Consider the following 25678-nt stretch of genomic DNA (forward strand, 5'->3'; position numbering starts at 1 on the left):
TATTACACTAATTCCGATTCCCATAGGGTCCCATTATAAAACTGACAACTTTCACAGCATTTTTCTTGCCTTTCCGACGTATCAATTTTTCCGAACCTGGTATCATTTTAAAGATGGATCTGTCATCTTCCAATAATTGCAATCAAAAACATACCGTCTCGCAACTTCTAAGAAAGTAAATCGCTGTCGAATGAACCCACCGTAGAAAAACGTGTTTCGGAATCCTAATTTCGACAAAAGCCCCACACAATAGAAAACACACCCTCAAAAGTTCATCTTTTAAGTTAGCTTCCAATCCAAGGCATCAAAGTACTCCAGACACATACAGGATATTACAAATAACCACAAAAGACATGTCTCACATTGTTAAATGGCTTATATTCAAGAAGAGAAAAGGAACTATTTAGAAATAGGCACTACTTTCGAATGGACCACGGAGGGATACACAATGATTTAGTGTAATGTAACCTTTAAGGGAACTCAACTTTGTCCTATCTTTTTCAAACTTTCTCCACATGAGATTTCAACTATTTCCACAATGAATATGCAATTTCAGTGCATTCGGATGGGGGTAAAGGCCTTAAAATGGCCATTTTAAGCGGTGACTAAATTGGCCGCAGTCAAGTCGGAATGCATGATTTTTAGTCTAAGTGACGACAGCTGATTTCGTGGTTCCAATTATTGTTACGCGTAACTTTTATGGCAAAAACTGGTATCATTGCATGCGAAATTCCCCAATATAACAGGAAAAGGCCCAAATAAATGTATTGATTGTGAATCAGTGTACTTTTCTTGATGAAACAGGAGACTTTTTTTTAATTTTAAGCACTTTTTTCAATAAAAAACTCACTGACAGCATATAAAATCATGTTTTTTAAGAAAATTATTATTAAAAGCTTCACTTACAATCTAAGCATACACATTGCAATTACAAAAATTAATGCCATTATGATGAGAGGCAAAATTTGCAGCTTTCAAGCCGATACAAGCCGGCTACCCAAAATTAACACTTAAAAAGGCGCAAATCGCTCCTTCAACAGCTTACGACACAAAGTGACACTTAATGCGCATCCAGATAGTCTCTCTCATATAACTAAGTCCTGTTAGCGACATTTTATTAAGTATTCTCTTTAAAATCCAGTGTTGAAAGCTTAAGTGTTGCAAAAATGCCCACAGTAACCATGCAAAAGAGAATGTTTGCTAAGGAATTCCTACGCGAGTGGCCACACTAATGTCGTGGCAGGAAAGTCATTTGGGTGTGATTCCACTGTAGTTCAGTGTACATTCATTCCACTACCTGGGGATGACTATCAGGATCAATTTTCCCAGCTTGGTGAAGTGTTGACCTTTCAGGATGTTGATGGATCGTCCACAAGCGCTGCACCACTGCGGCCTCTGTTCAGGACACAGAGTCGGATTGAGGTGTACACAAACCCGCAGTCAGGCAAGGATCATCCAGACCTTTAATAAAATAAAATGTTTAGGCCCCTGAAACTGGCAATCATGTTCAACACTGAGATAAGGAAACACATAGAGGAGACATCATGCCATGGCTTTCTCATTATTGACACGGCAAACTCGAGCAGCTGGGGACTTGGCTCTAAACAAAAACGGGTATGCTCCATCAATGTGAGCAAGATGGCATGTCAGAGTTAAAAAGGGCAAACAAACATACAAAAGAGATATAAAGGAAATTAGAAATTAAATGCCAGAAGTAATTTTAAGTATTGTTTTTCTGTCTGCAAGGGTTGCTGTGGAAAATAGTGCTTAACGCATTGTTTGGCCTGTACGGGTTCTGCTAGCAAGAACAAATCGAAGTCATATCTGCCCGCGAACTGTAAGCTTGAGATAACCATATCTGATGATGAAGTACTGCTTTAAGAATGCATTCTAATTGTACTTAAACCAGATCGCATTGACAGCACAAGGCTTAAGACCCCCCAAAAGTGTGAGGCTTTCAAAAGTGCTCACCTGATACCAGACCGCATTGCCCAAGACAGTGACTTTCTCCCGGAACTGCACAGGCTGCATCCGCAGCACAATCCTTAAGCTCAATCATGGTCTGGCTGACTCTGAAATAGTGAAATCTGAAATTACAGATGCTCATTTGTCTAAAGGTAATGAGTTTATTGCCTATCGTATTAAAAGCAAACACAATGACATGCTTAAGAAGACATGTGCATTTCTGAAAAGACATACAGCTGCCCGATACTTGACTAGGAAAAGGCGCTATGGTCTTCACTCTGAAATTCATTACTCTAAGGGCTTAACAGAACAAAAGCCAGATCTTACAGCTAAATGGCCCCACCTACAGCTAAATATGCTTTATAGGTTGAAAATAAAGTTATATGTCTGAAGAACTAGTGCTATTAACTCATTAGCTATGTTGCTCCACTGGCCGCAATTCTGTAAACATAGTGTATATATGGAAATACCTAGTCTACCACATGCACCGCACCACCACGTCCACTGTAAATACACAGCTAAGTTAGTACTTTAACGAACAAACTGAAATTCATGTGTTAATTAAACAATCAGTATGATGACTCACATTGAAATCATGTCCAGTGCACCAGTCAGAGCAAGACAGCTAGCGGATTGTTGACCATCTACGGCTCAAGGACAAACGGTCAGGCCTACAAACAAAGAGAAAAATGGCATAAATGGGTTGCACGCATGTAATTTGGCATATTTTTCATCTTGCTCTCCACATGAAACTTCAATCTATGAACATAATAATATTTACATTTAAGATTTGTTGGAAATGTTACCCTTACTTGTCCATACCAGTTCCCCAACCATCCGGAACAGTCCAAAACCACCTAAAACATCCATTTGGACCAAAATATTGACATCTCTCATCTATTTTAGAGCCCAAATCATCAAAACATTCATTACAATTCATTTTCTACTTGTTACGCTTGCAGACGAATCCATGTGACCTTGACATTGCAGTAAATGTGCTTTTTAAAGGTTATATTACACTAATTCCGATTCCCATAGGGTCCCATTATAAAACTGACAACTTTCACAGCATTTTTCTTGCCTTTCCGACGTATCAATTTTTCCGAACCTGGTATCATTTTAAAGATGGATCTGTCATCTTCCAATAATTGCAATCAAAAACATACCGTCTCGCAACTTCTAAGAAAGTAAATCGCTGTCGAATGAACCCACCGTAGAAAAACGTGTTTCGGAATCCTAATTTCGACAAAAGCCCCACACAATAGAAAACACACCCTCAAAAGTTCATCTTTTAAGTTAGCTTCCAATCCAAGGCATCAAAGTACTCCAGACACATACAGGATATTACAAATAACCACAAAAGACATGTCTCACATTGTTAAATGGCTTATATTCAAGAAGAGAAAAGGAACTATTTAGAAATAGGCACTACTTTCGAATGGACCACGGAGGGATACACAATGATTTAGTGTAATGTAACCTTTAAGGGAACTCAACTTTGTCCTATCTTTTTCAAACTTTCTCCACATGAGATTTCAACTATTTCCACAATGAATATGCAATTTCAGTGCATTCGGATGGGGGTAAAGGCCTTAAAATGGCCATTTTAAGCGGTGACTAAATTGGCCGCAGTCAAGTCGGAATGCATGATTTTTAGTCTAAGTGACGACAGCTGATTTCGTGGTTCCAATTATTGTTACGCGTAACTTTTATGGCAAAAACTGGTATCATTGCATGCGAAATTCCCCAATATAACAGGAAAAGGCCCAAATAAATGTATTGATTGTGAATCAGTGTACTTTTCTTGATGAAACAGGAGACTTTTTTTTAATTTTAAGCACTTTTTTCAATAAAAAACTCACTGACAGCATATAAAATCATGTTTTTTAAGAAAATTATTATTAAAAGCTTCACTTACAATCTAAGCATACACATTGCAATTACAAAAATTAATGCCATTATGATGAGAGGCAAAATTTGCAGCTTTCAAGCCGATACAAGCCGGCTACCCAAAATTAACACTTAAAAAGGCGCAAATCGCTCCTTCAACAGCTTACGACACAAAGTGACACTTAATGCGCATCCAGATAGTCTCTCTCATATAACTAAGTCCTGTTAGCGACATTTTATTAAGTATTCTCTTTAAAATCCAGTGTTGAAAGCTTAAGTGTTGCAAAAATGCCCACAGTAACCATGCAAAAGAGAATGTTTGCTAAGGAATTCCTACGCGAGTGGCCACACTAATGTCGTGGCAGGAAAGTCATTTGGGTGTGATTCCACTGTAGTTCAGTGTACATTCATTCCACTACCTGGGGATGACTATCAGGATCAATTTTCCCAGCTTGGTGAAGTGTTGACCTTTCAGGATGTTGATGGATCGTCCACAAGCGCTGCACCACTGCGGCCTCTGTTCAGGACACAGAGTCGGATTGAGGTGTACACAAACCCGCAGTCAGGCAAGGATCATCCAGACCTTTAATAAAATAAAATGTTTAGGCCCCTGAAACTGGCAATCATGTTCAACACTGAGATAAGGAAACACATAGAGGAGACATCATGCCATGGCTTTCTCATTATTGACACGGCAAACTCGAGCAGCTGGGGACTTGGCTCTAAACAAAAACGGGTATGCTCCATCAATGTGAGCAAGATGGCATGTCAGAGTTAAAAAGGGCAAACAAACATACAAAAGAGATATAAAGGAAATTAGAAATTAAATGCCAGAAGTAATTTTAAGTATTGTTTTTCTGTCTGCAAGGGTTGCTGTGGAAAATAGTGCTTAACGCATTGTTTGGCCTGTACGGGTTCTGCTAGCAAGAACAAATCGAAGTCATATCTGCCCGCGAACTGTAAGCTTGAGATAACCATATCTGATGATGAAGTACTGCTTTAAGAATGCATTCTAATTGTACTTAAACCAGATCGCATTGACAGCACAAGGCTTAAGACCCCCCAAAAGTGTGAGGCTTTCAAAAGTGCTCACCTGATACCAGACCGCATTGCCCAAGACAGTGACTTTCTCCCGGAACTGCACAGGCTGCATCCGCAGCACAATCCTTAAGCTCAATCATGGTCTGGCTGACTCTGAAATAGTGAAATCTGAAATTACAGATGCTCATTTGTCTAAAGGTAATGAGTTTATTGCCTATCGTATTAAAAGCAAACACAATGACATGCTTAAGAAGACATGTGCATTTCTGAAAAGACATACAGCTGCCCGATACTTGACTAGGAAAAGGCGCTATGGTCTTCACTCTGAAATTCATTACTCTAAGGGCTTAACAGAACAAAAGCCAGATCTTACAGCTAAATGGCCCCACCTACAGCTAAATATGCTTTATAGGTTGAAAATAAAGTTATATGTCTGAAGAACTAGTGCTATTAACTCATTAGCTATGTTGCTCCACTGGCCGCAATTCTGTAAACATAGTGTATATATGGAAATACCTAGTCTACCACATGCACCGCACCACCACGTCCACTGTAAATACACAGCTAAGTTAGTACTTTAACGAACAAACTGAAATTCATGTGTTAATTAAACAATCAGTATGATGACTCACATTGAAATCATGTCCAGTGCACCAGTCAGAGCAAGACAGCTAGCGGATTGTTGACCATCTACGGCTCAAGGACAAACGGTCAGGCCTACAAACAAAGAGAAAAATGGCATAAATGGGTTGCACGCATGTAATTTGGCATATTTTTCATCTTGCTCTCCACATGAAACTTCAATCTATGAACATAATAATATTTACATTTAAGATTTGTTGGAAATGTTACCCTTACTTGTCCATACCAGTTCCCCAACCATCCGGAACAGTCCAAAACCACCTAAAACATCCATTTGGACCAAAATATTGACATCTCTCATCTATTTTAGAGCCCAAATCATCAAAACATTCATTACAATTCATTTTCTACTTGTTACGCTTGCAGACGAATCCATGTGACCTTGACATTGCAGTAAATGTGCTTTTTAAAGGTTATATTACACTAATTCCGATTCCCATAGGGTCCCATTATAAAACTGACAACTTTCACAGCATTTTTCTTGCCTTTCCGACGTATCAATTTTTCCGAACCTGGTATCATTTTAAAGATGGATCTGTCATCTTCCAATAATTGCAATCAAAAACATACCGTCTCGCAACTTCTAAGAAAGTAAATCGCTGTCGAATGAACCCACCGTAGAAAAACGTGTTTCGGAATCCTAATTTCGACAAAAGCCCCACACAATAGAAAACACACCCTCAAAAGTTCATCTTTTAAGTTAGCTTCCAATCCAAGGCATCAAAGTACTCCAGACACATACAGGATATTACAAATAACCACAAAAGACATGTCTCACATTGTTAAATGGCTTATATTCAAGAAGAGAAAAGGAACTATTTAGAAATAGGCACTACTTTCGAATGGACCACGGAGGGATACACAATGATTTAGTGTAATGTAACCCCAACTCCACATTTCTTTTAGCGGCCATTCTGGAAATGGCTATAAATCACTTTGTTTGTGGGTTACAAAACACACTTAAAGCATCGGATTCGCTGTTATTTTGATCATTTTCTTAATAATGTAATATAAAGACTCATACAATTAAAAATTATGCACAAAGCATGTGCTAACAGACATTGTCTAACTTCCAGAATCTGTACCGCCTAAAAATTTGGCAGTGAGGGTGGGAGTATTGTTATTGCAGAATTTGCGCAATTTTACCAATTGTAAACATTCATATTGTCGTACAGTATATACATATATCTAATTCCTCTGGGAAATACCCATTTCTGCCAAATCATACAAATGTTAAGATTCATACAAATATAAAGACTCACACAAAGATAGAGACTCATACAATTTAAAATTATATATATAACACGACATATTAATAGTATATCAAAAAGTAAATGGAGGAAAACAAAAGTCCATAAATAAATAATTATTTAATAATGTATGTATACCTGTTATTTACCTAAGTTATTTAGTCATTTTCTGGGCAGGAAAAGTAAATATGCGCCTCCTGTCAATAATACATGGATTAATTATCTTTCCTTTATGTTCCTCACATTGGGGACCGGCTATCGTCCCTCCCAGGTTGGAGTTGTTGAGGCTATCTCCAAATTAACGATTTACTTCCCCAGTTTGCCGGGCCTTTGCTCCCCGGGTGTCTGTTGTTGCAGCCGGACCCCGTGGTTCCAAGCAATTCCCCTGTTGTGTCTTGTCAGGCCACAAATAACCCCTTAGCCACTAATAACCCTCCGGCCATAAGTATCCCTCCTGTCCCAGCAGTGTTGACTATCTGTATGCCAAAACATGTTAGTGACCCCAGTTAAAATAAAAATAATAAATAAAACCATTATATATTAAGTATTCATCATTAACTATTTAGATAATAAAGGTTAGGTTATTATATAATACATAGAACTCTTCCTCTAGTTTCAGAAGGACTACAGCCTTTGGTTTTTCCTTTTCGGGAGAAGTTGTTGACATAGAGTTCGCCCTCTAGTTTCAGAACGAAACAGCTTCTTTGTTTATATTTATTACAGATGATATGGCTTTATTCCACGGAGACTGACATCTTCCTGTTTCGCAGGTTGACGTTCAGAGCACAAAAACAGTCTCTGTCTCCAAACCCTGCTATTTAACCGACTGAGCTATTTCCGCGCCTTGAGTTTGAGCGGTATTCCAAACAGAATCAATAATCGGGCGAAGAGAACGCAGAACAGCCTCTGTTCTTCCTTGTGTAGGACCTGCACTAACCTTCTGCCATCTGAGCAAAAAACTACAAACTGCAGCTTTTTCCAGCAAAAGAAATGGGCTTTTCCTTCAGTGCAACGGGCGCATTAATGAGCTAGCTAAGCTCTTGCTGCAAAATCATTATTACTCGTGTGACATTAATTTTCGTGGATTGTGTGGATAACCGATTTAAGAACAATTAATTATTTCTAATGTTTCCTTTTTCAAGTTGTATAACCAACGAAATCCAGACACTCGCCCCAACTGGAGTTCCTCTCCGGTGTTGGAATTGTGCCGAAGCTACATGGAGGCTCCTGCTCAATGTATTCCTCCTCAAAGTATCTAACTGTATATTAAAGACCTTTGTTAATTTGTTAAATTGTGATTCAATGTGCACATCGACAAATGTCTCACATTGCTTGCGCAGTTAATTTGTTAAATTTGAGTGTGGAGAGCCGGTTATGGGCCTTTCCCTTGTGTTATACAAACATGGTTCACATAAGTTCGTCTTTGATTTGTGATTCGATCTGACTTCATTATTGATAAACATCGACTTCTTTTCTGTAGGGGTTTCACGATTAGCTTTCCGTGAGGTTCGTCTACAACTACAGCAATCACTAGCAACGACATTAAATATAATACTCACATAAACAACCTCGAGCTAGCAGAGTCTTGGATGTCGCCAACATGGTGAGGTCGAGACTGCCAGGGCAGGTATTCACCATCACATCAACCCTTTGTTGTAGGTTGCAAATGTCAGCTTTTTTACCACCAAGACTGCGATACTGCCAAGTTCACTTTCCCTTCTGTGGTATCGCTGTTTGCAGACATTTATAAATGCGTCGTCTTTCGCTCTAAATTCATCACTGCTGTTTTTCAAGGCCATTTCCAAACTTTGTCTTCATAAACGCTTCTAGAACTTCATCTTCCCGGTTTTTTCGTCCTGGCTGTTCAGGCTTTTCTCTGTTCCCTGGCCCCGAAAAAACGAGTAAACTATTTTCAATTGAAATATTATTCGAATTTCCTGGCCGGCGAATTAATTGTATACCCGGTAAGCAATTTTTTACGGCTTACGCGACATTTTAATTAATAAGTGCAAAACAAACAAAACAAAATACGTCAATCAATAGTGTCTCTTGACATTTTAGTGCGTCAATCAATCAATTTAATTCAGTGCAACAATTACATATTGTTTGTCCATTAAAGCGGGTATATATGATTTTTTATATGTGTTTAATTATAATTTATTGATAAAATATGTTACAATAACATAAAATTGGCAAGAAAATTATACATTAAAGCCGAATTTCATAAAATGCAGCAAAGACAAATTAGCGCCCCGAGCCGATTGTGACGTAAATATTTTCCTACAATAACCGAAGCATTCGTCTTAGTATTAGGATCGGAGTTAGTGTTCGTGTGTCGTATGAATAGATATCGTTGCAGGAATTCAAATAAACCGTTACACTAAGTTTAGATTCACATCTTACATGTATGGTATACATGCTGGCGAATTCGGCTGTACAGCCGTTTTCAATTTCAGAATTAAATATCTGGCTTATTTCGCATTTTTCGACACATGTTCTTCTTAACTTTTATTTTAATTTATATTGAAATATATATATAATAAGTTTTTTACACATTTAATATAAATTCATAAATATTTGACAAAATCAAATATACCCGCTTTAATAAGCAATAAATAAATATAATAATAATAATCCATTGAGTTATGTCTGTTTCAAGAGCTGAACAATTTGGGTCACAAACCACTTTATCTTGTTCATTGAACTATATGACGTTAAACCCCAATTTCTTGGCACATTGTTTACATTTTTATCAGCGACGCAGACATTGTAAACATTCAGGTCATCAGGTCATCTGGTGCACTTAAATCCGCACCACTGATCACGCGACCTCGAATGCAGACAATGTAAATTCACGTCTAGACGGCTTGTAGCGCATCAGACGTCTAGCATAGGCTACATAGCCTACTATTGGAAGACAATTAAAAATATTTGTGATCCTCTTTACTACTCTGATGTTTCTTTACTGGAAAACTCTATCCTATTCGCGGTGTTGATAATGTACATGTATTACGGTGTACGCGGAGTATAAAAGTAATAGTTCTCTTAAACATTTTGAGTAAATTAATTTAATTGTTTTGAATAGGTATATGTCCTATTGTCTTATTGTTAACTCGGGTTTTTATCGCAATATTGTCGGAATTACGAAATTGAAATTAATCTGAGCAGTGCTCTGCGAAAAGGGGTTTTAATGCATGAGCGTAAGGCGTCGTCCCAGATTAGCTGGTGCCGTCCGCATTAAACTTCATGTAATTTCCATTATATGACAGCGCTTTAAAGTGCTTTGCACATTCACGGATGTGTTTATTTCCCGTGAAGTGGGTTTTTTTCCATTAAAAAGCCAAGGGAAGATTTTTTCCTTGGCAGATGAGTTGTTTTTTTTTCCTTGTGGTAGGTTGTGATGGTGCCTGACGATCACTATCAGCCCGCACCGCCGGATGTGGTTTCCCGTGAAAGTGTTCTCGCACATTCACCGATGTTTTTTTGTATGTTCTTATTAAGTCTGGTTTTTTCCTTGTGGTAGGGTGTTATAGTGCATGACGATCACTATCAACCCTGTCAAAAGGGTTAAAAGTATAAGAATAAAAATAATCTTATTTTTGTCCAAGTGTAATACCTATAATTACTTTACATGTATACAGATTAAGTACATTTTGCAGAATAATCACTTCATTGACATCTGGAGGGAAAGACAACTAAAATTAAACAAAAAACTATTTTACCGAGAAGTGGATCCGTGATTCTCGTGAATGTTCGAGTGCAGAAAAACAGCTCTTCCTTCTCTTGGAAATGTTTTCGTGGAAGTCTTAGTGCCAATGTGCTATGCCATGAATTTCATGTCGAAGCACATCTGCCCCGATTTGTTCTGGTACAGCTCTTCCTTCTTTTTGAGATGTTCTCGTACATTCACGGATGTTTCCTTGTGGTCGTATGTGACAGTGCCTAGCGGCCACTGTTACACCGCACCACCGGATGTAGTAACTATTGTTGTGGTCCGCGAAAATTCGGGAAATTTGTACACAAATTCTTTGGTTTTCCCTGCAATATACTAGTCTTGGCAATTCCGTCATCTTTTATCCTTCCATGTTAAGATTCGTGAATCGATCTTACTTTAATCACTTCGTCATTTCTGTATCATGTCATTTATTTCAGTAACTTCTATAAATGAACTTCTTTTTTACCAACAATATGCTAAAGCAATGTCCTAGAAGTTTGTCGCATGAGTTTGTTTTTTATAATTGACAGTGCTTGACGACCACTGTCACACTCCACACTGTTTTTTTAAAAAGGGCCGGAAGTGGTATTTCCCGGAGTTTTTCTTTTAAACAATATTTGCTTGTCTTTTTAAATTTTTATGTGACCGTGCTTGACGGCAACTGTCTGGTAGCTTCACTTTGATTTTTTGAATGACCGGAGATGTTACCCGGTGCATGTACACTTTTATTTTGTTTTTATTTTTGTAAAGTACATTATTTCTCAGTGTGATCTCCACATTCTAATACATAAGTGACTGTACTTGTTGGACGGAAGCCAACAAGAATGTTTTTTCTTGATTAAGTAATTGTCGGACGATAGCCGACAAGAATGTTTTTTTTATTAACTAATGTGATGGAATTTTAAATATGCAAGAAACATATTGGTCACTAACCGCTAGAATGCAGCGGCCTGTATGTACCCCGTTGGGCAAAGGCACTCCTGTGCCTGCGGGAAGGGGGAAATCATGGTCCCATTTGAGTCTCTGTCTCTTCTGCCTTGGGTGCGACCGTACGATTACCATGGGGGCGGCGGCCCAAGAGGAGAAAAGTGGGAGGAGTGTAGTGCCGGGCACGAGTCGTCTATGTGCAAAGGAACCAACTTCTATTGGACTACGCTTGGATGTTAGTGGATGTTGGCCGAGCTCCTCGAGAAGCGGGTCCGTGATTCTCTTGTATGTGAGAGTGCAGCCAGACGACCCTTCCTAGACGAGACGTTGATGCGAGCGGACGTGTGGAACTGCTGTGATCATTAAAGAAGCCGGGAAACGTATAATTGTTGCAAGTCACCCTTTATTATATATTTCTGTGTAGACTACCAGTAATGTCCCCGAACCGAAAGCTAACCGGATTAAAAACACAACAGTATGACGTTCATTCGCCTAACTTCAGTAATATTTTATTTCCATAAATATGGCATTGATACAAATTTATACATGTGTATGCAGTAGTAGTAGTAATAGTAGTAGTAGTACTTAGTAGTGCTCAATGCTCGATTGGTCATTGTCGGCTCGGGTACGACTTGCATGTACCCCGGGTACTCATAAGTATACTTACATGTACCCCGGGTACGGTAAATAAAATATAACGTACCCGGGAAATTTACCGCTATATCGGTCGTTGTCGGCTTTTTTTGTAAATCAATTTATTCACATTTTTGTCAATTTTCTGTAAAATGACATCTATATTATCGAAACTCATGCTCAAAAAGAACGTCGATGCCGTTTTTTGGATCATTTTCACGCCGTTTAGAAAAAGAACGTATGACGTTCATTCGCCTTACTTTAATAATATTTTATTTCCATAAATACGGCATTGATACAAATTTATACATGTGTATGCAGTAGTAGTAGTACTTAGTAGTGCTCAATGCTCGATTGGTCAATGTCGGCTCGGGTACTACTTACATGTACCCCGGGTACTTATAAGTATACTAACATGTACCTGGACTGCAGCCATTCTATTTTGATTGATACATTATATTATTTGTGTAGGACATTTTATATTCCTACAGATACCTTTATCGATATATTAAAACTTTAAACATCGATTGATTCGATAGTTTGTCGTCGAACCCAAACTACGCAAATTGCGCGTAGCTAGGCCGGCAACAATGGCGCCCAACGTGGGGCCTATGGTCTATGACGCAAAAGCTAGAGCCGCTAAAATCGTACCAGGTGATTTGGTTTTAGTAAGAAATGTGACTCAACGCGGGAAGCAGAAAATCGCAGACAAGTGGGAAGATGTACCATATGTGGTAATCGACCAGCCGAACACTGAAATTCCCGTGTATGACGTCAAGAAAGACCAACCAAGTTCTAAACGTATACGTTGTGTCCACAGAAAAATGTTGCTGCCGTTAGGAATAACGGAACAGCATCAACATAAAGAGCAAAAAGCTCCGAGGTACGTTATACCACAACGACGGTCAGACGCACGTGACATTTATGACGATGGAAGCGTACCCATACGCGCTCGAACCGCAAACGTAAAGCACCTCACTTGTACGTTGCGGTTTCATGTGATATATGGTAAAGACTGCCAGTGATACGATACAGTGACCTGTTTGCTAATGGACAATAGTGTGGCATAAGTTATAAAGAGTTTCGTATAAAAACAAAATGATGTAAATATGTGTCTGCACATGCTAATCTGTAACGGCACTGTACGCACATGCATTATGCCCAGTTTTCTCAGAACGCGACAAATATGATCGAATGCAACGTAGCTCGACCGGAAACTCAACCTGGATAACTAGAAACAAGTTCAGGGTAACAAACAAGAACAAAAGTCGGTCGGGTTGGTAGAACCAAACAACCATTTAGAACGAATCTTAAAACATTAAACAGCAGTCAAGAACTATTTACACAGTATGCGGTAATCTTCAACGAGCATAGAACAGACCACAAAGCAAAAGCGCACTTAAATTTAAAGAAATATATCAGGTTTTGTAACATTGATTCGCACTTCTTGTGTATGCCAATCGCGGCTGCTGCATTTGATTAAAATCTGCAGGCACAGTTACTGCTTGACTAATGCAGTCGTTTATCTCAAACACCATGTTGAAATATAATTCACCATCTTATGTTATATATAATTAATGCGCTTTATTTATTTCAAATAATTTTATTGATTGTATACCGTGTTCAAAATTGAATTTCTATCGATCGATTTCGAACACTGACAACTTAAAATGAGCTTCGTTTATAGTTTATAAAATGTATTTGAATATTAAGCGGCTTACAAAAAACGTTTCTAAACAATGTTGAGAATGCGTCACATCCATTCCGTGCGAATATTAAACAATTGTGATGCAATGAAGACTTCAAAGTGAGTTTAAACATCAAATTTAAGCATTTTATATTTTGTTGAACCTTAACAATTACAAATGTAGCGTTCGCGAGACTTTTAAATTTTTACGACTCTTATATTTATAACGGTATTCATGCGATTGGACATTAATTCACATGAAACTATAACTTTCATTAAACTTACGCATTTTGTACGACAATGCCCACTTGTCAAGCTCATTTACATATGGTTATTTAAGTTCGTGTATCGAAGTGTTATTGTATTGACTCTGAAGACCGCTTAAAAACATTTATGCAATATGTCGTTACGCCATCCATTACCGCACGCGAATGTTTATCATTTTGAAAAGTAATATTTTTTAACAATATAACAGTGAACTCTTAAGAAGTAACAATTGCGAAACCTATTATCCGAGTATAGTAATACGCCGTTGATAACATTTCAAGTGCGTTTTATTTCTTACCGTGTATGCTTGTATAATATTACATTAATTTAAGATACAAGTTTATATCCGTCGAACAAGGCGCTGAGGTTCCAACCGCGTTCTTAAATTACCGCGAATTGTTACTGTACCATTCTCATGTGGTAGCGGTGATAACGAAGAGACGCTCGGGAACACAAAGTACGCCATCGATCGTTTTCGGAACTCACTACAGTCGAAAACGTTGACTGGCTTATTGTCGAAAACCATATCTCATGTCTATGAAATTCTTATTACAATGTAATCGATTTTGTTTTGACAGTCTAAATCTTTTGTCAACATTACGACGATCGCCATATTCATTAAAACAATGTTAATTGCGTGTTCGGTGTTTCTTCTATGCTGTTTATGGTGTTTTCGGTAAATAGACAGACACTGCGATTTCAGCGCTTTGTTCGTCCGATAAGTATATACTATTTCAAGCATTTTAATATCTAAGTGTAAACACCAAAAACACGAAGTATGTCGAAGTAGCAAAACCTGATTATTGATTTGCAACTGACGAATTCTGAAAAATTTAGCCAAAGCAGTAACGACACCAGATATCTCCCGTGTGTGCTAGTGTAGGTGTCATTGTTAAGTTTGCATGTTGCTTATGGCCACTAAAGGTGATTTTTTATTTTGATACTAATTTGTTTACAAGTATTTAGTTCTATGTAGCACCTGCACACTGGTGCTACTTGCTGCAGTAAAATTCGAGGTTTTGTGTATTGGAAGGAAATGCTTTCTGCCTTCATATCTTGTCCTGTTTGTGTTTCATATATCTACATTGAACTTTTTCCATAAGTCTTACCGCGGTAGTACGTGGGGAAACCAGTGTGGTACTTAAGCCGGTCTATGGAGTAGACAGTAAACACGTATGTCGAACCGCGTTTGTAGCTTGTTTTAAACGGACACACACATTCAAATGTAGCTCTTTGTGTATCACAATAACAATAATACAAGTAAATGCCAAAAAGATTATTCTTTTTCCTATCTGTGTAAGTTTTCAGTACATCAACTGGCATCAAACGAATAGAAACAAAGTCAGTTAATTTACACTTTAAAAATCGCTACATAACACGCCATATACGTGTTTGTGTGTGTTAAGACACACACATTTTTGTAGCACAGTAACATACTCATAAAGCTTCGATATGTTCGATATCTGCAATGCTTCGTAGCATTGGTCTAAGGCCAGACAGAGGCGATGTCGAAGTATACATATTCTAGTATTTTGAACGTTTTCTGAGCACTAGAAAGCATAAAACAATTGTAGCACGCAGTTGGCGTGCTACATAAAAGTGTTGTGCTACATACGTGAGTGAGTGTTGAGTGTTGAGTGCTACAAATGTAGGGTTTACACTCCCACCCACACACACACACACACACACACACACACACACACACACACACACACACACACACACACACACACACACACACAGTACGTTAGTTGATCGACTCTTTTTTAATTTTTGAATATAAATCTACATCACATGGAAACCAGGATATGTACACTTGTAATACTATATATTAGGTAGAAAACGAAATTTTTGAATATAAATCTACATCACATGGAAACCAGGATATGTACACTTGTAATGCTATATATTAGGTAGAAAACGACTTTCGCTATACAGTGATTTTTTTTTTCAAAGAGTCATCATCCATTGAACGGTGTCATATATACGTGTTTTTTTTTCAGATCACTACCTACATTTATACGATGTTGACAGAACCGTATTTAATCATCATCCCTTAACATAATATTTGTATTTTGTTTGTACATATAAATTTTTGTGTTGTTTTCTTTTAATCTATGTATGTTTGTTTAAAAGAAAAATCTTCTTACATATGATAATGTTTAGCAGAACACAATGTTTTTCTTTATGAAATAGCTATTTTTGTAACTTGGATGGTGAATTGTTGTGTACAGTGTACTTATCTGACCTTTATTTCTATTTCACTAAAATATCTTTTGAAGAAGAGACAAAAACACTGTCTTTATAATTTAATGCCACCTATTTTTGTCAATGAATGATAAAAATATTGCGTCGTTGAACTGTCGCGGTCTATATGGGAGCAAAAACGAAAAGATATAAAAAAAAAAGAAAGAAAAGGACTAGCATATTCATGTTTGCTATAAAATTATTATTATTATTATTACTATAAGCTACCATATAATCTACGGTGTTATACATATATACTTTTTGTATCTCAGATCACTAATTCAATTAGTTTGTGTATTTCCAGTGTAAGGAAATGCGCTGTTTATGTCTCTATTGGAGACCAGTCGTTTATTATTGTTATAATCTCACATTTATGATTATTTTTTTTTACTCCTTCTTTTTTATGGAATATTCATCCTTTTGTATCCCTTATTTTTGTTTTCTAATTTTGTTTGTTTGTGTAGACATCTTACTGCTTATAATAGAAACCAACTGGACACGTTTTCAAATAGAAACTAACTGGACAAGCACACATACATTATCATTTACATCACCCTTTTTTAAATGATCAAGCTATGTACTTTAAATGTAAAAGGGCTAAACAGCAAAGATAAACGCATAAAAATCTTCAAATGGTTAGACGAAAAAAAATATAATGTATGCTTATTACAAGAAAGTCACTTGACACACACTTTAGCGCAAACCTTAAAAAATGAATGGGACGGGGATATCTACATCAGTGGACAATGTACTAATAAACAAGGCATTGCCTTTCTGATAAAAAGTAACAAAGGGATCACAGTTGATAATCTTAACGAAATAATAATTGGCAGACTAGCAAGTATAGATATCAAAATACATGAAACAGAACTTACATTAATCAACGTTTACGGTCCCAACATAGATGATTCCGCATTTTACGAAACATTACAATCCTTTATAATTAGTAACCAAGATAAAAATATTATAATCGGCGGTGATTTCAATACTGTCCTGAACCCATTATTAGATAAAAAGAATGGAAACATTTATACTCATCCTAAAAATAGAAACATTTTAAATAACATAATTGAAAACTACAATATGATAGATATCTGGCGTACAGTATACCCAAACGAAAGCAAATTCACCTGGCACTCAAACACAAAACCAACAATATTTTGTAGATTAGACTATTTTTTAATATCTGAATCTCTTTGCAACATTATTGACACATGTAACATAAAACCAGGATTTATGACTGACCACTCTATAGTTGAACTTAAACTGCACAATATACAACCTGAAAGAGGCCCAGGATACTTTAAAATTAACAACAGCATCTTATTGGATACACAATATCAAACACAAATAAAACAGGAAATATTAAATACAGTTCAAAATAATAAAGATGCAAACCCAAACACCTTATGGGAAGTAATTAAAGGAAATATACGTAACACAACAATTAGATACACATCATTTAAACGTAAAGAAACACACAAACTTGAAACTGAAACCATCAAAACCATCGAAACACTTGAAAAACAATTGCATCAAACAAAAAACAAAAACACAAAGGATACCACCGACATTGAAAATGAAATAACATTAAAAAAACAAATATTAGACGGAATTTATCATACACATCTCAATGGAATAATACTAAGAGCGCGTGCACAGCATGTTGAACACAATGAAAAAAATACAAAATACTTCGCAAACATTGAAAAACGTAGAAGTGAACAAAAAACTGTACACAAAATAGTAGTCAATGGCAAAGATATAACAAACATGACTCAAATACTAGAAGAACAACGTTTATTTTTCGAAACACTCTATAAACGAAAAAATGTTGAAAATAACACCCTTTTTAAAAATACACATCACGCTTTAAACCAAGAGGAAAAACAACTGTGCGACGGATTACTTAATGAATATGAATGTGGATTAGCCCTAAAAGATATGCAAAATAACAAAAGCCCAGGATCTGATGGCATCACAATCGAATTTTATAAAATATTCTGGAATGATATAAAAACACATCTAATTAATTCACTTAACTATTCATTTAACAACGAAAACTTAACTACGCTACAAAAACAAGGTATTATATCACTCATTCCAAAATCTGGAAAAAACTTAGAATCCTTATCAAACTGGCGCCCGATTAGTTTACTAAATAATGATTATAAAATTGCAACTAAAAGTATAGCAAACAGAATAAAAAAAATATTACCATCAATCATTTCAAAATCTCAATCTGGTTTCATAAAAGGACGTTACATTGGTGAAAACGTTCGTCTTATCCAAGAATGCATAAACTATTTTAACAATTCAAACAATCCTGGTCTTATATTCTTTGCAGATTTTGAAAAGGCATTCGATTCACTCGATCATTCATTTATGTTCTCTTGCTTAGAAAATATGAACTTTGGTGAAAGTCTCATTCAATGGGTTAAACTATTCTATACCGATATTAACAGTATAATCATTAACAATGGCTTCTTTTCAAATAGTTTTAACATCGAACGAGGGGTTCGACAAGGATGTCCACTCTCATCATCGCTATTCATTATTTGCATCGAGTATCTATCACATCACATCCAATCAAATAAACACATAAAAGGCATATCACTTGATCCTGATGAAGATATCAAACAATCCCTATTTGCTGACGATGCAACTTATTTCTTAAACGACAATTACGATTCTTTCCATAACCTAATAGAGTCACTAACCATCTACGGAATGACATCGGGTCTTAAACTAAACAAAAGTAAATGTACTGTGCTACGAGTAGGTAAATTAAAACAAAGTAATGTCGTATATAAAAAAGAAATGAAATTTAATTAGACATCCGATGAAGCCACAACGTTAGGAATTACTTTCACAAATAATGAAAAGGATACAGTTCTTAAAAACATACTACCTAAATTACAGAATTTCAAAAACATCTTAAAATCATGGCATCACCGTAAACTTACACTAATCGGAAAAAACACAGTATTGAAAACATTTGCACTTCCTAAACTAATTTATGTATTAACAGTTCTCCCAAATCCACCAAATGATGTTATTAACGATATAAAATCAGCAATATTTAATTTCATATGGGACGGTAAGCCTGATAAAATAAAACGAACTCAGTTAATTCAATCTGTAGAAAATGGAGGTATTCAATTAACGAACATTGACTCATTCTTGAATGCAATCAAATGCAGCTGGGTTAAAAGATACCTAGATAATACCAATACGAGTAATTGGAAATTATTCTACCAGAAAATCCTAAAACAATATGGTGACTCCTTACTCTTTGAATGTAACATCAGCAATACTATCTTACATGAAATTGCAAACAAAAACATATTTCTGTCTGATGTTCTATCAGCATGGAGTGATGTCACTTATAACCTAGAAACCAAAACCAGCAGTAAAACTATTTTATGGAACAATAAAGACATAACTTCAAACAATAAGACGTTTTTCTATAAAGATTGGTTTGAACGAAGCATTAAATATGTCGACCAATTATATGACTACAGAATCAAGGATTTCTACTCTTTTGATGATATATGCTACATATACGGAATACCTTCAAATAATTTTCTGAAGTACTACACACTAATCAAAAGCATACCCATGCATATTAAATCTGAAATCAATACAAATAATACACCATGTACTCAAACAACATTCGTAGAAAACATACTTGGAAGAAAAAATAAACCGAATAAAATATTTTACACACTGCAAATTAAAAAACCTACAGAAAACTCCAAACCCCAAAATAAATGGCAAGCCCTTTTCGGAGAACATGAACTTAATTGGAAACATATATTTACCATGCCATATAAAGCAACTATTGAAAGCACACTGAGAAATTTTCAATATAAATACATCCATAGAATAATAGCTACAAATAAATATCTCTTTAAATGTAAATTATCTAACTCAAATCTGTGTGACTTCTGCGGTGAAAACATCGAAACTATAGAACATCTTTTTTGGGAGTGCAAACACATCCAGCCTATTTGGAATCAATTAGTATCTTTTCTTGAACAACAGCAACTAAACGTTAAACTATCATTCTTAAATGTAAGTTTCGGAATTTACTCATTGAAATCAATAGACTGTAATAATATTGTGAATTTTATTCTTATATTGATGAAATATTTTATCTTTAACATGAAGTACAAAAAACAAGTACCAAATTTTAATTGTTTTGTCAATAGTCTTAAACTAAAAATCCAGATTGAGAAAGAAATAGCCCTCAGTAATGACACATTTCAAATCTTTGAACAAAAATGGAATCGGATTAAATTCTTATAATGTTTGTCCACTTATATACATGTCACTCTAATGTTAGTTTATATTTCTAAAATATTTTTGTATATAATTATTTTCCATCTTATAAGATCATTGTGAATATACAACAAAACACACAAGTCCAGTATGCTTTCTTCCGACTTTATACAACTCATCATTTTTCATAACTATTCTTCTGTTGTTCTTTTTTTTCTCTTTTAAAAAAAGATATATTAGCATATCTTGTATAACATGTCTAAACTTAATTGCTTTGTACAACCATTATGTTGTATGATAATATACATGTATACATTGTATGTATTATATTGAATAAAAAAAAACAAAAAACATTCACTGCGCTTTTTTCAGACCCTTTATACGATTTTTATTTCAAAATTTGATTCCATATTATTTGGCCTATGCTTTCTAAACAATCGTGTTACCACAATAAAACAGTGTATTGGCAACTTGCTGTGGTGATCCCTATCCCTTTGTGCGTCAAGTTATGACATATATCAGACATCGGCCGGCTGTCTAATAAAGTGTATAATATTTATTACTTAAACCGATTTTATAATAAATATCGTCAAGTACATACATGTACTTATTTTTAATTGTTTGTTGTTTTTTTTCTTTCAATTTTGATATTTTTTATTCATTTTGTCTTCAATTAAAAAATATATTTTTAACATTTATAATTAATAAATCTGAAGGAAAAGCGGCTCAATAGACGAGTGTTTTGATTGGCTGCCCAGAAAATGTGTACGTTGACGTGCACAAATGTACGTCGAAGTACAATTTGTTCTTCGACGTACAATTATATACGTCGAAGTGTATTTCATATTGTACGTCGACGTACATTTCTCTTTTTACCTTGTAGGTCTTGTTGACTTTCGACCCAATTGGTACGCCATAGGTCACGAGCTTTCGTGTGAGTTCCAGTGCCTTAAATGCCCCCATTGAACGGTGCGCTTATTGTGCGTCAAGATCGGACGTTGAGCGACATAAGCGTTCATGCGAAAAGGACAAAAAGCAATGCGTTCAAGGTTGCGGATTTGTTATAAATACGTCATATGATCCTGTGCACAACTGCATCCAAGAACTGCGAATAGCGTAAGAAATTCTTCGATCACATATCACATTCGAGTATGAAGAGAAGAAGAAAGACTTTGACCTTCGACTGGATTTGCAAAGGAAATCACATGATCCAGAAACTGGCCGCACTGCAAATTCAGGTAGTTGATTTGACCGCGAAAAACTCTCGAATGTCTTCGAGAATTGTGGACATGGAGTTGCAACACCGCCAAGATATTGAACGCTTAGAACAAAAATACCAGAAAGTTACCTCACATACGATAAGTCCTGCAAGCTATCGCTCGATAGTTATGGAACCATGTGAATGCATTATCTAAGACGATTTAACCAATTCCATAAAGGTGACCATTAAATTCAAAGTTCTGACAGTACTAGTGTGACGATGCTTTTGAAGAGGATGGATATAAAAGCATCAATTCAAGTTTATCTACATCATCACAATTGTGCATGTGGGTACGAACATTTGGGTACGAAAACAAATTGGGTACGAACATTAGGGTACGAAACAATTATTCAAATACAATTTGGGTACGAACAAAATTTGGGTACGAAACAAAATTTGGGTACGAAACCAAATGGGTACGAAGCAAAATTTGGGTACGAAAAAAATTTGGGTACGAAATAAAATTGGGTACGAAACATTTTGGGTACGAATAAAAAATTGGTGGTACGGGAAAGTAGAACCCGTGGGGAACCAGACCCATTCAGCAAAACTGGGAGGCGGGTTACATTCTCGATCAAATCTAAAAATAACTCTGCATTTGGGGCTTTCCCAGCGTCACAGCGTTTGAAGTGCCATCTGGCAGTTTCGTGTCTGGTTCCTGTCCCGAACCTCTCGATAAATTTAAAAGAGGACGGGAACCTAGCTGCCTTTACCTTTATCAATGATAATCAGCGCGGTGTACCGATTGAGAAAATTTAGCTAACTCAATCGGACTGGCTCGGTCTTTTACAAAGATCGTCATTATGAAGAATTTTTTCATGGTATGATAACTTAGACGAGCTGCTTCGCTGAAGCAGCTTCGTCAAAAATGGAATAAAAAGTTCAAAGCAAAATGTCACAGTCTTGATATTTGAATGCATTAGAACAAAATGGAATGCAACAAATATGTGGATACATAATTACTATAAAATGCATGTTGCTTTCAGATATAGTAAATGCCTCTGGAGGCCGCTAACTCTTAAATCCGGCTTTCATAAAGTGTCGTAGGAACACTGGTTATGATTCTAAACTGTCATACTAAAACACATCTGTATAAGTTGCGGTGTGTTGGGCTGGCATAGTTGGCGCAGTTATTCAATGTTTCGTGTCGATATCACAGAGATATAGCAGATATGTCAAACGTTTCCATGTGATATTTTATTCGTTATGAAACATTCTTATGAAGTTTGTTCACTGAAGACCATGACTGGATTGCGTAATGTTATTATGAAAAAAATCAAGAATCATACACCATCGCTTCTCCTGAAAATTAACAAATTAAAGTCATAATACTCAAATTATGAAACAAATTGTGATAAACGTTCTAAACATAATGGAGACAGTTTATACCATTTGTTGTTATATCATCAATGTACTTTAGTCAAATGTTGTTAATAAAAAATCAATTGCGAAACCATAATATACATTTGTTTTATTAATTTAAAAAGTAAAAATGTATTAATAAAAATAAGTTTTCATGAAACTTCTAACACTATGATTGGTAGGCCTGTGATTTTAGATAATTTATCCAGTATTTAAAATGAAAGAGTTATATAACGAAATCATTTAAAACACGGGTTTAGAAAAATATTATGTATCATACCACTGTATTGATATCTGCCTGATATCAAAGGCGACACTTTACCACTAGGCTTTTTAGCAAGATTCTGAAATTTTTCGATTCCTCGTCAGAGCAACCAAACCAAAAATTAAGTGAAATATTGACGACTCGGTATTATCGAGTAAGTTCAGGGAGGGATAATGGTAGATGCAACATCTCTCATGCCTCCTAGCATCACCTTAAGCAGTATTCAATTCTCAATAAGAAAGTGCTGGAGTCATTAATCCCGAAGGACCAAAAAAAACACTTGATTAATATTCGAAATAAAATCATTTGATTAATGACAATACTATTATTTGAGCCAGGTCACAGGGAAAGGTCAGTCTAGTCAGTATCCAATTAAACTATTTGTTATTGTCAGAAAACCGCTTTTAAGCAAACTGCTTTCAAGCGACTACAGGCTGATCTGGATCCAAACTGTCCACAATCGCCTTAATGTCTCTTTTACTGTGACACCGTTCATTTGACTTAAAACTGATATTTAATACTAAAATAGAAAGAAGAAATAATACAAACCCTTAATATGAGTAAAGACTTTGTTTGTAATCAATGTTTTCAGGACAGCTTGGTGATCTGCATATCCCATGTGATATGTTGATATCGGGTATCATAGTCACTCAATAAGTCGCAAAATGCTCGAATATAATTTACAAGGCAAAATGTGACTTAAATTGATAACTAAAAATACCAGTTTTGCCGTGTCAAGCTGTCACGATCCAGAAAGTCATTCATTCACATCGAATGTATCCTTCGAATTCAATCCATTGTTGACATTAGCGGAGATTTAGTTAATAAATAACTCGTATATCCTAAATGAAATTTTCTAAATAATCACACAAGCTGATGTATGCTGTAAGAAAGTTTTGACACGAGTGTGAACATTCTCTCATGGGAGCGGCCATTGTTGTATGACCTTGAGTGGTCCGTCTAAAATGCGTATATGAGTCATATCCGCGGATATGAACGAAAAGTGCGAATATGAACGAATATAGGCAATATTTATGCGTTTTTTGCAGTTTGTTGTGAACAAATCACTGTTGAATTAAAAATTCACAATATGTGAGAAATATGTTAAGACTTCCTCAAGAAAGAGAAATTTAATAAAAGCGGTGGTATGACTGGTCGTTCATATGCGCGGATATTAATTTGGAGTTACTGAAATTAAAATGGCAATGAAAAACGCTTTTAAATTCATTCGATCGTAACATTACACATAAGGACGTGTATTTTTGTCACAGAACGATTTTCATATAACAAAAATTAATGAAAATACATTTAAAAAGCCATTATCTGTTCATATCCGCACTTTTCAGTCATATCCGCCGTTATGAGTCATATACGCATTTTAGTCGTACCCTTTGTTGAGGCATGAACGACAACTCTGCTGGAGAATGTTACCAATGCTAATCAGCGAGTTATGCCGATTAGAAAAATCGACACTATCTCAAACGGACTGGCTCGGTCTTTTACATAGCTCGCCATTGTGAAGAATTTGTCCATGGTATGATTACTTAGGCGATGCTGAAGCAGCATCGCCAAGCATGTTATCCTAGAAGAGAGGCTAGATTTGACTACAGGGACATGGTTGTAAAACACTCTGTAGACGACCACTTAACAGTGTTTTATACCAAATTCTTCACTGTAGTTTCAGAGAATAATACGGTTTAAAGTTATTGGGACTTATGGATTGCGCTCTGTGTGTCCGTCATTCCGTCAGTCCGTCAGTCTGTGAGTCTGTCACACTTTTCTGGATCCTGCGATAACTTTAAAAGTTCTTAATATTTTTTCATGAAACTTGAAATGTGAATAGATGGCAATACGGGCATTATGCACGTCATTTCAGTTTGTTCCTACGTCATAAATTCTGGTTGCTAAAGCAACAAAATTTTTTTTTTACAATGGTGGAGTCGGTAGAGGACATATATTGCTTGGCAATATTCGTGTTTTAATATAAGTCTATATAAATAATATGATATTTCCTGGTTGTGGCCAGTTTTGACCCTATGGGCATTATTTGAACATTTTGTAGGGGAGAAACAAATACTTAAACTCTTTGCCTTGCGGTTTTTGTTACACTCAGAGCTAAGTTCAATTTTTACTTACGTGATATTTTTATATGACTTTGCAGAGGACTTCTTCGTGATGTTTTAATACCGGAAAGAAGACCTTGCCGTGTCAACGAAGTTATGTTTGCCTATTAAACAGCAAT

The 25678-nt window shown here is 36.0% G+C and overlaps 1 long non-coding RNA gene across 1 annotated transcript; it reads right to left on the reverse strand.

Moving 5' to 3' along the window:
- Positions 1 to 102: 102 nt before the first annotated feature.
- Positions 103 to 6021, reverse strand: LOC127855558 (uncharacterized). Its single transcript, XR_008037588.1, has 7 exons — positions 5755 to 6021; positions 5529 to 5613; positions 4949 to 5049; positions 4275 to 4438; positions 2552 to 2636; positions 1972 to 2072; positions 103 to 1461 (listed from the first exon to the last, which is right to left on the reverse strand). It is a non-coding gene; the product is annotated as an uncharacterized LOC127855558 (long non-coding RNA).
- Positions 6022 to 25678: the final 19657 nt, after the last annotated feature.

Source organism: Dreissena polymorpha, chromosome 13, assembly GCF_020536995.1.
Source record: "Dreissena polymorpha isolate Duluth1 chromosome 13, UMN_Dpol_1.0, whole genome shotgun sequence".
Taxonomy (NCBI): Eukaryota; Metazoa; Mollusca; class Bivalvia; order Myida; family Dreissenidae; genus Dreissena; species Dreissena polymorpha.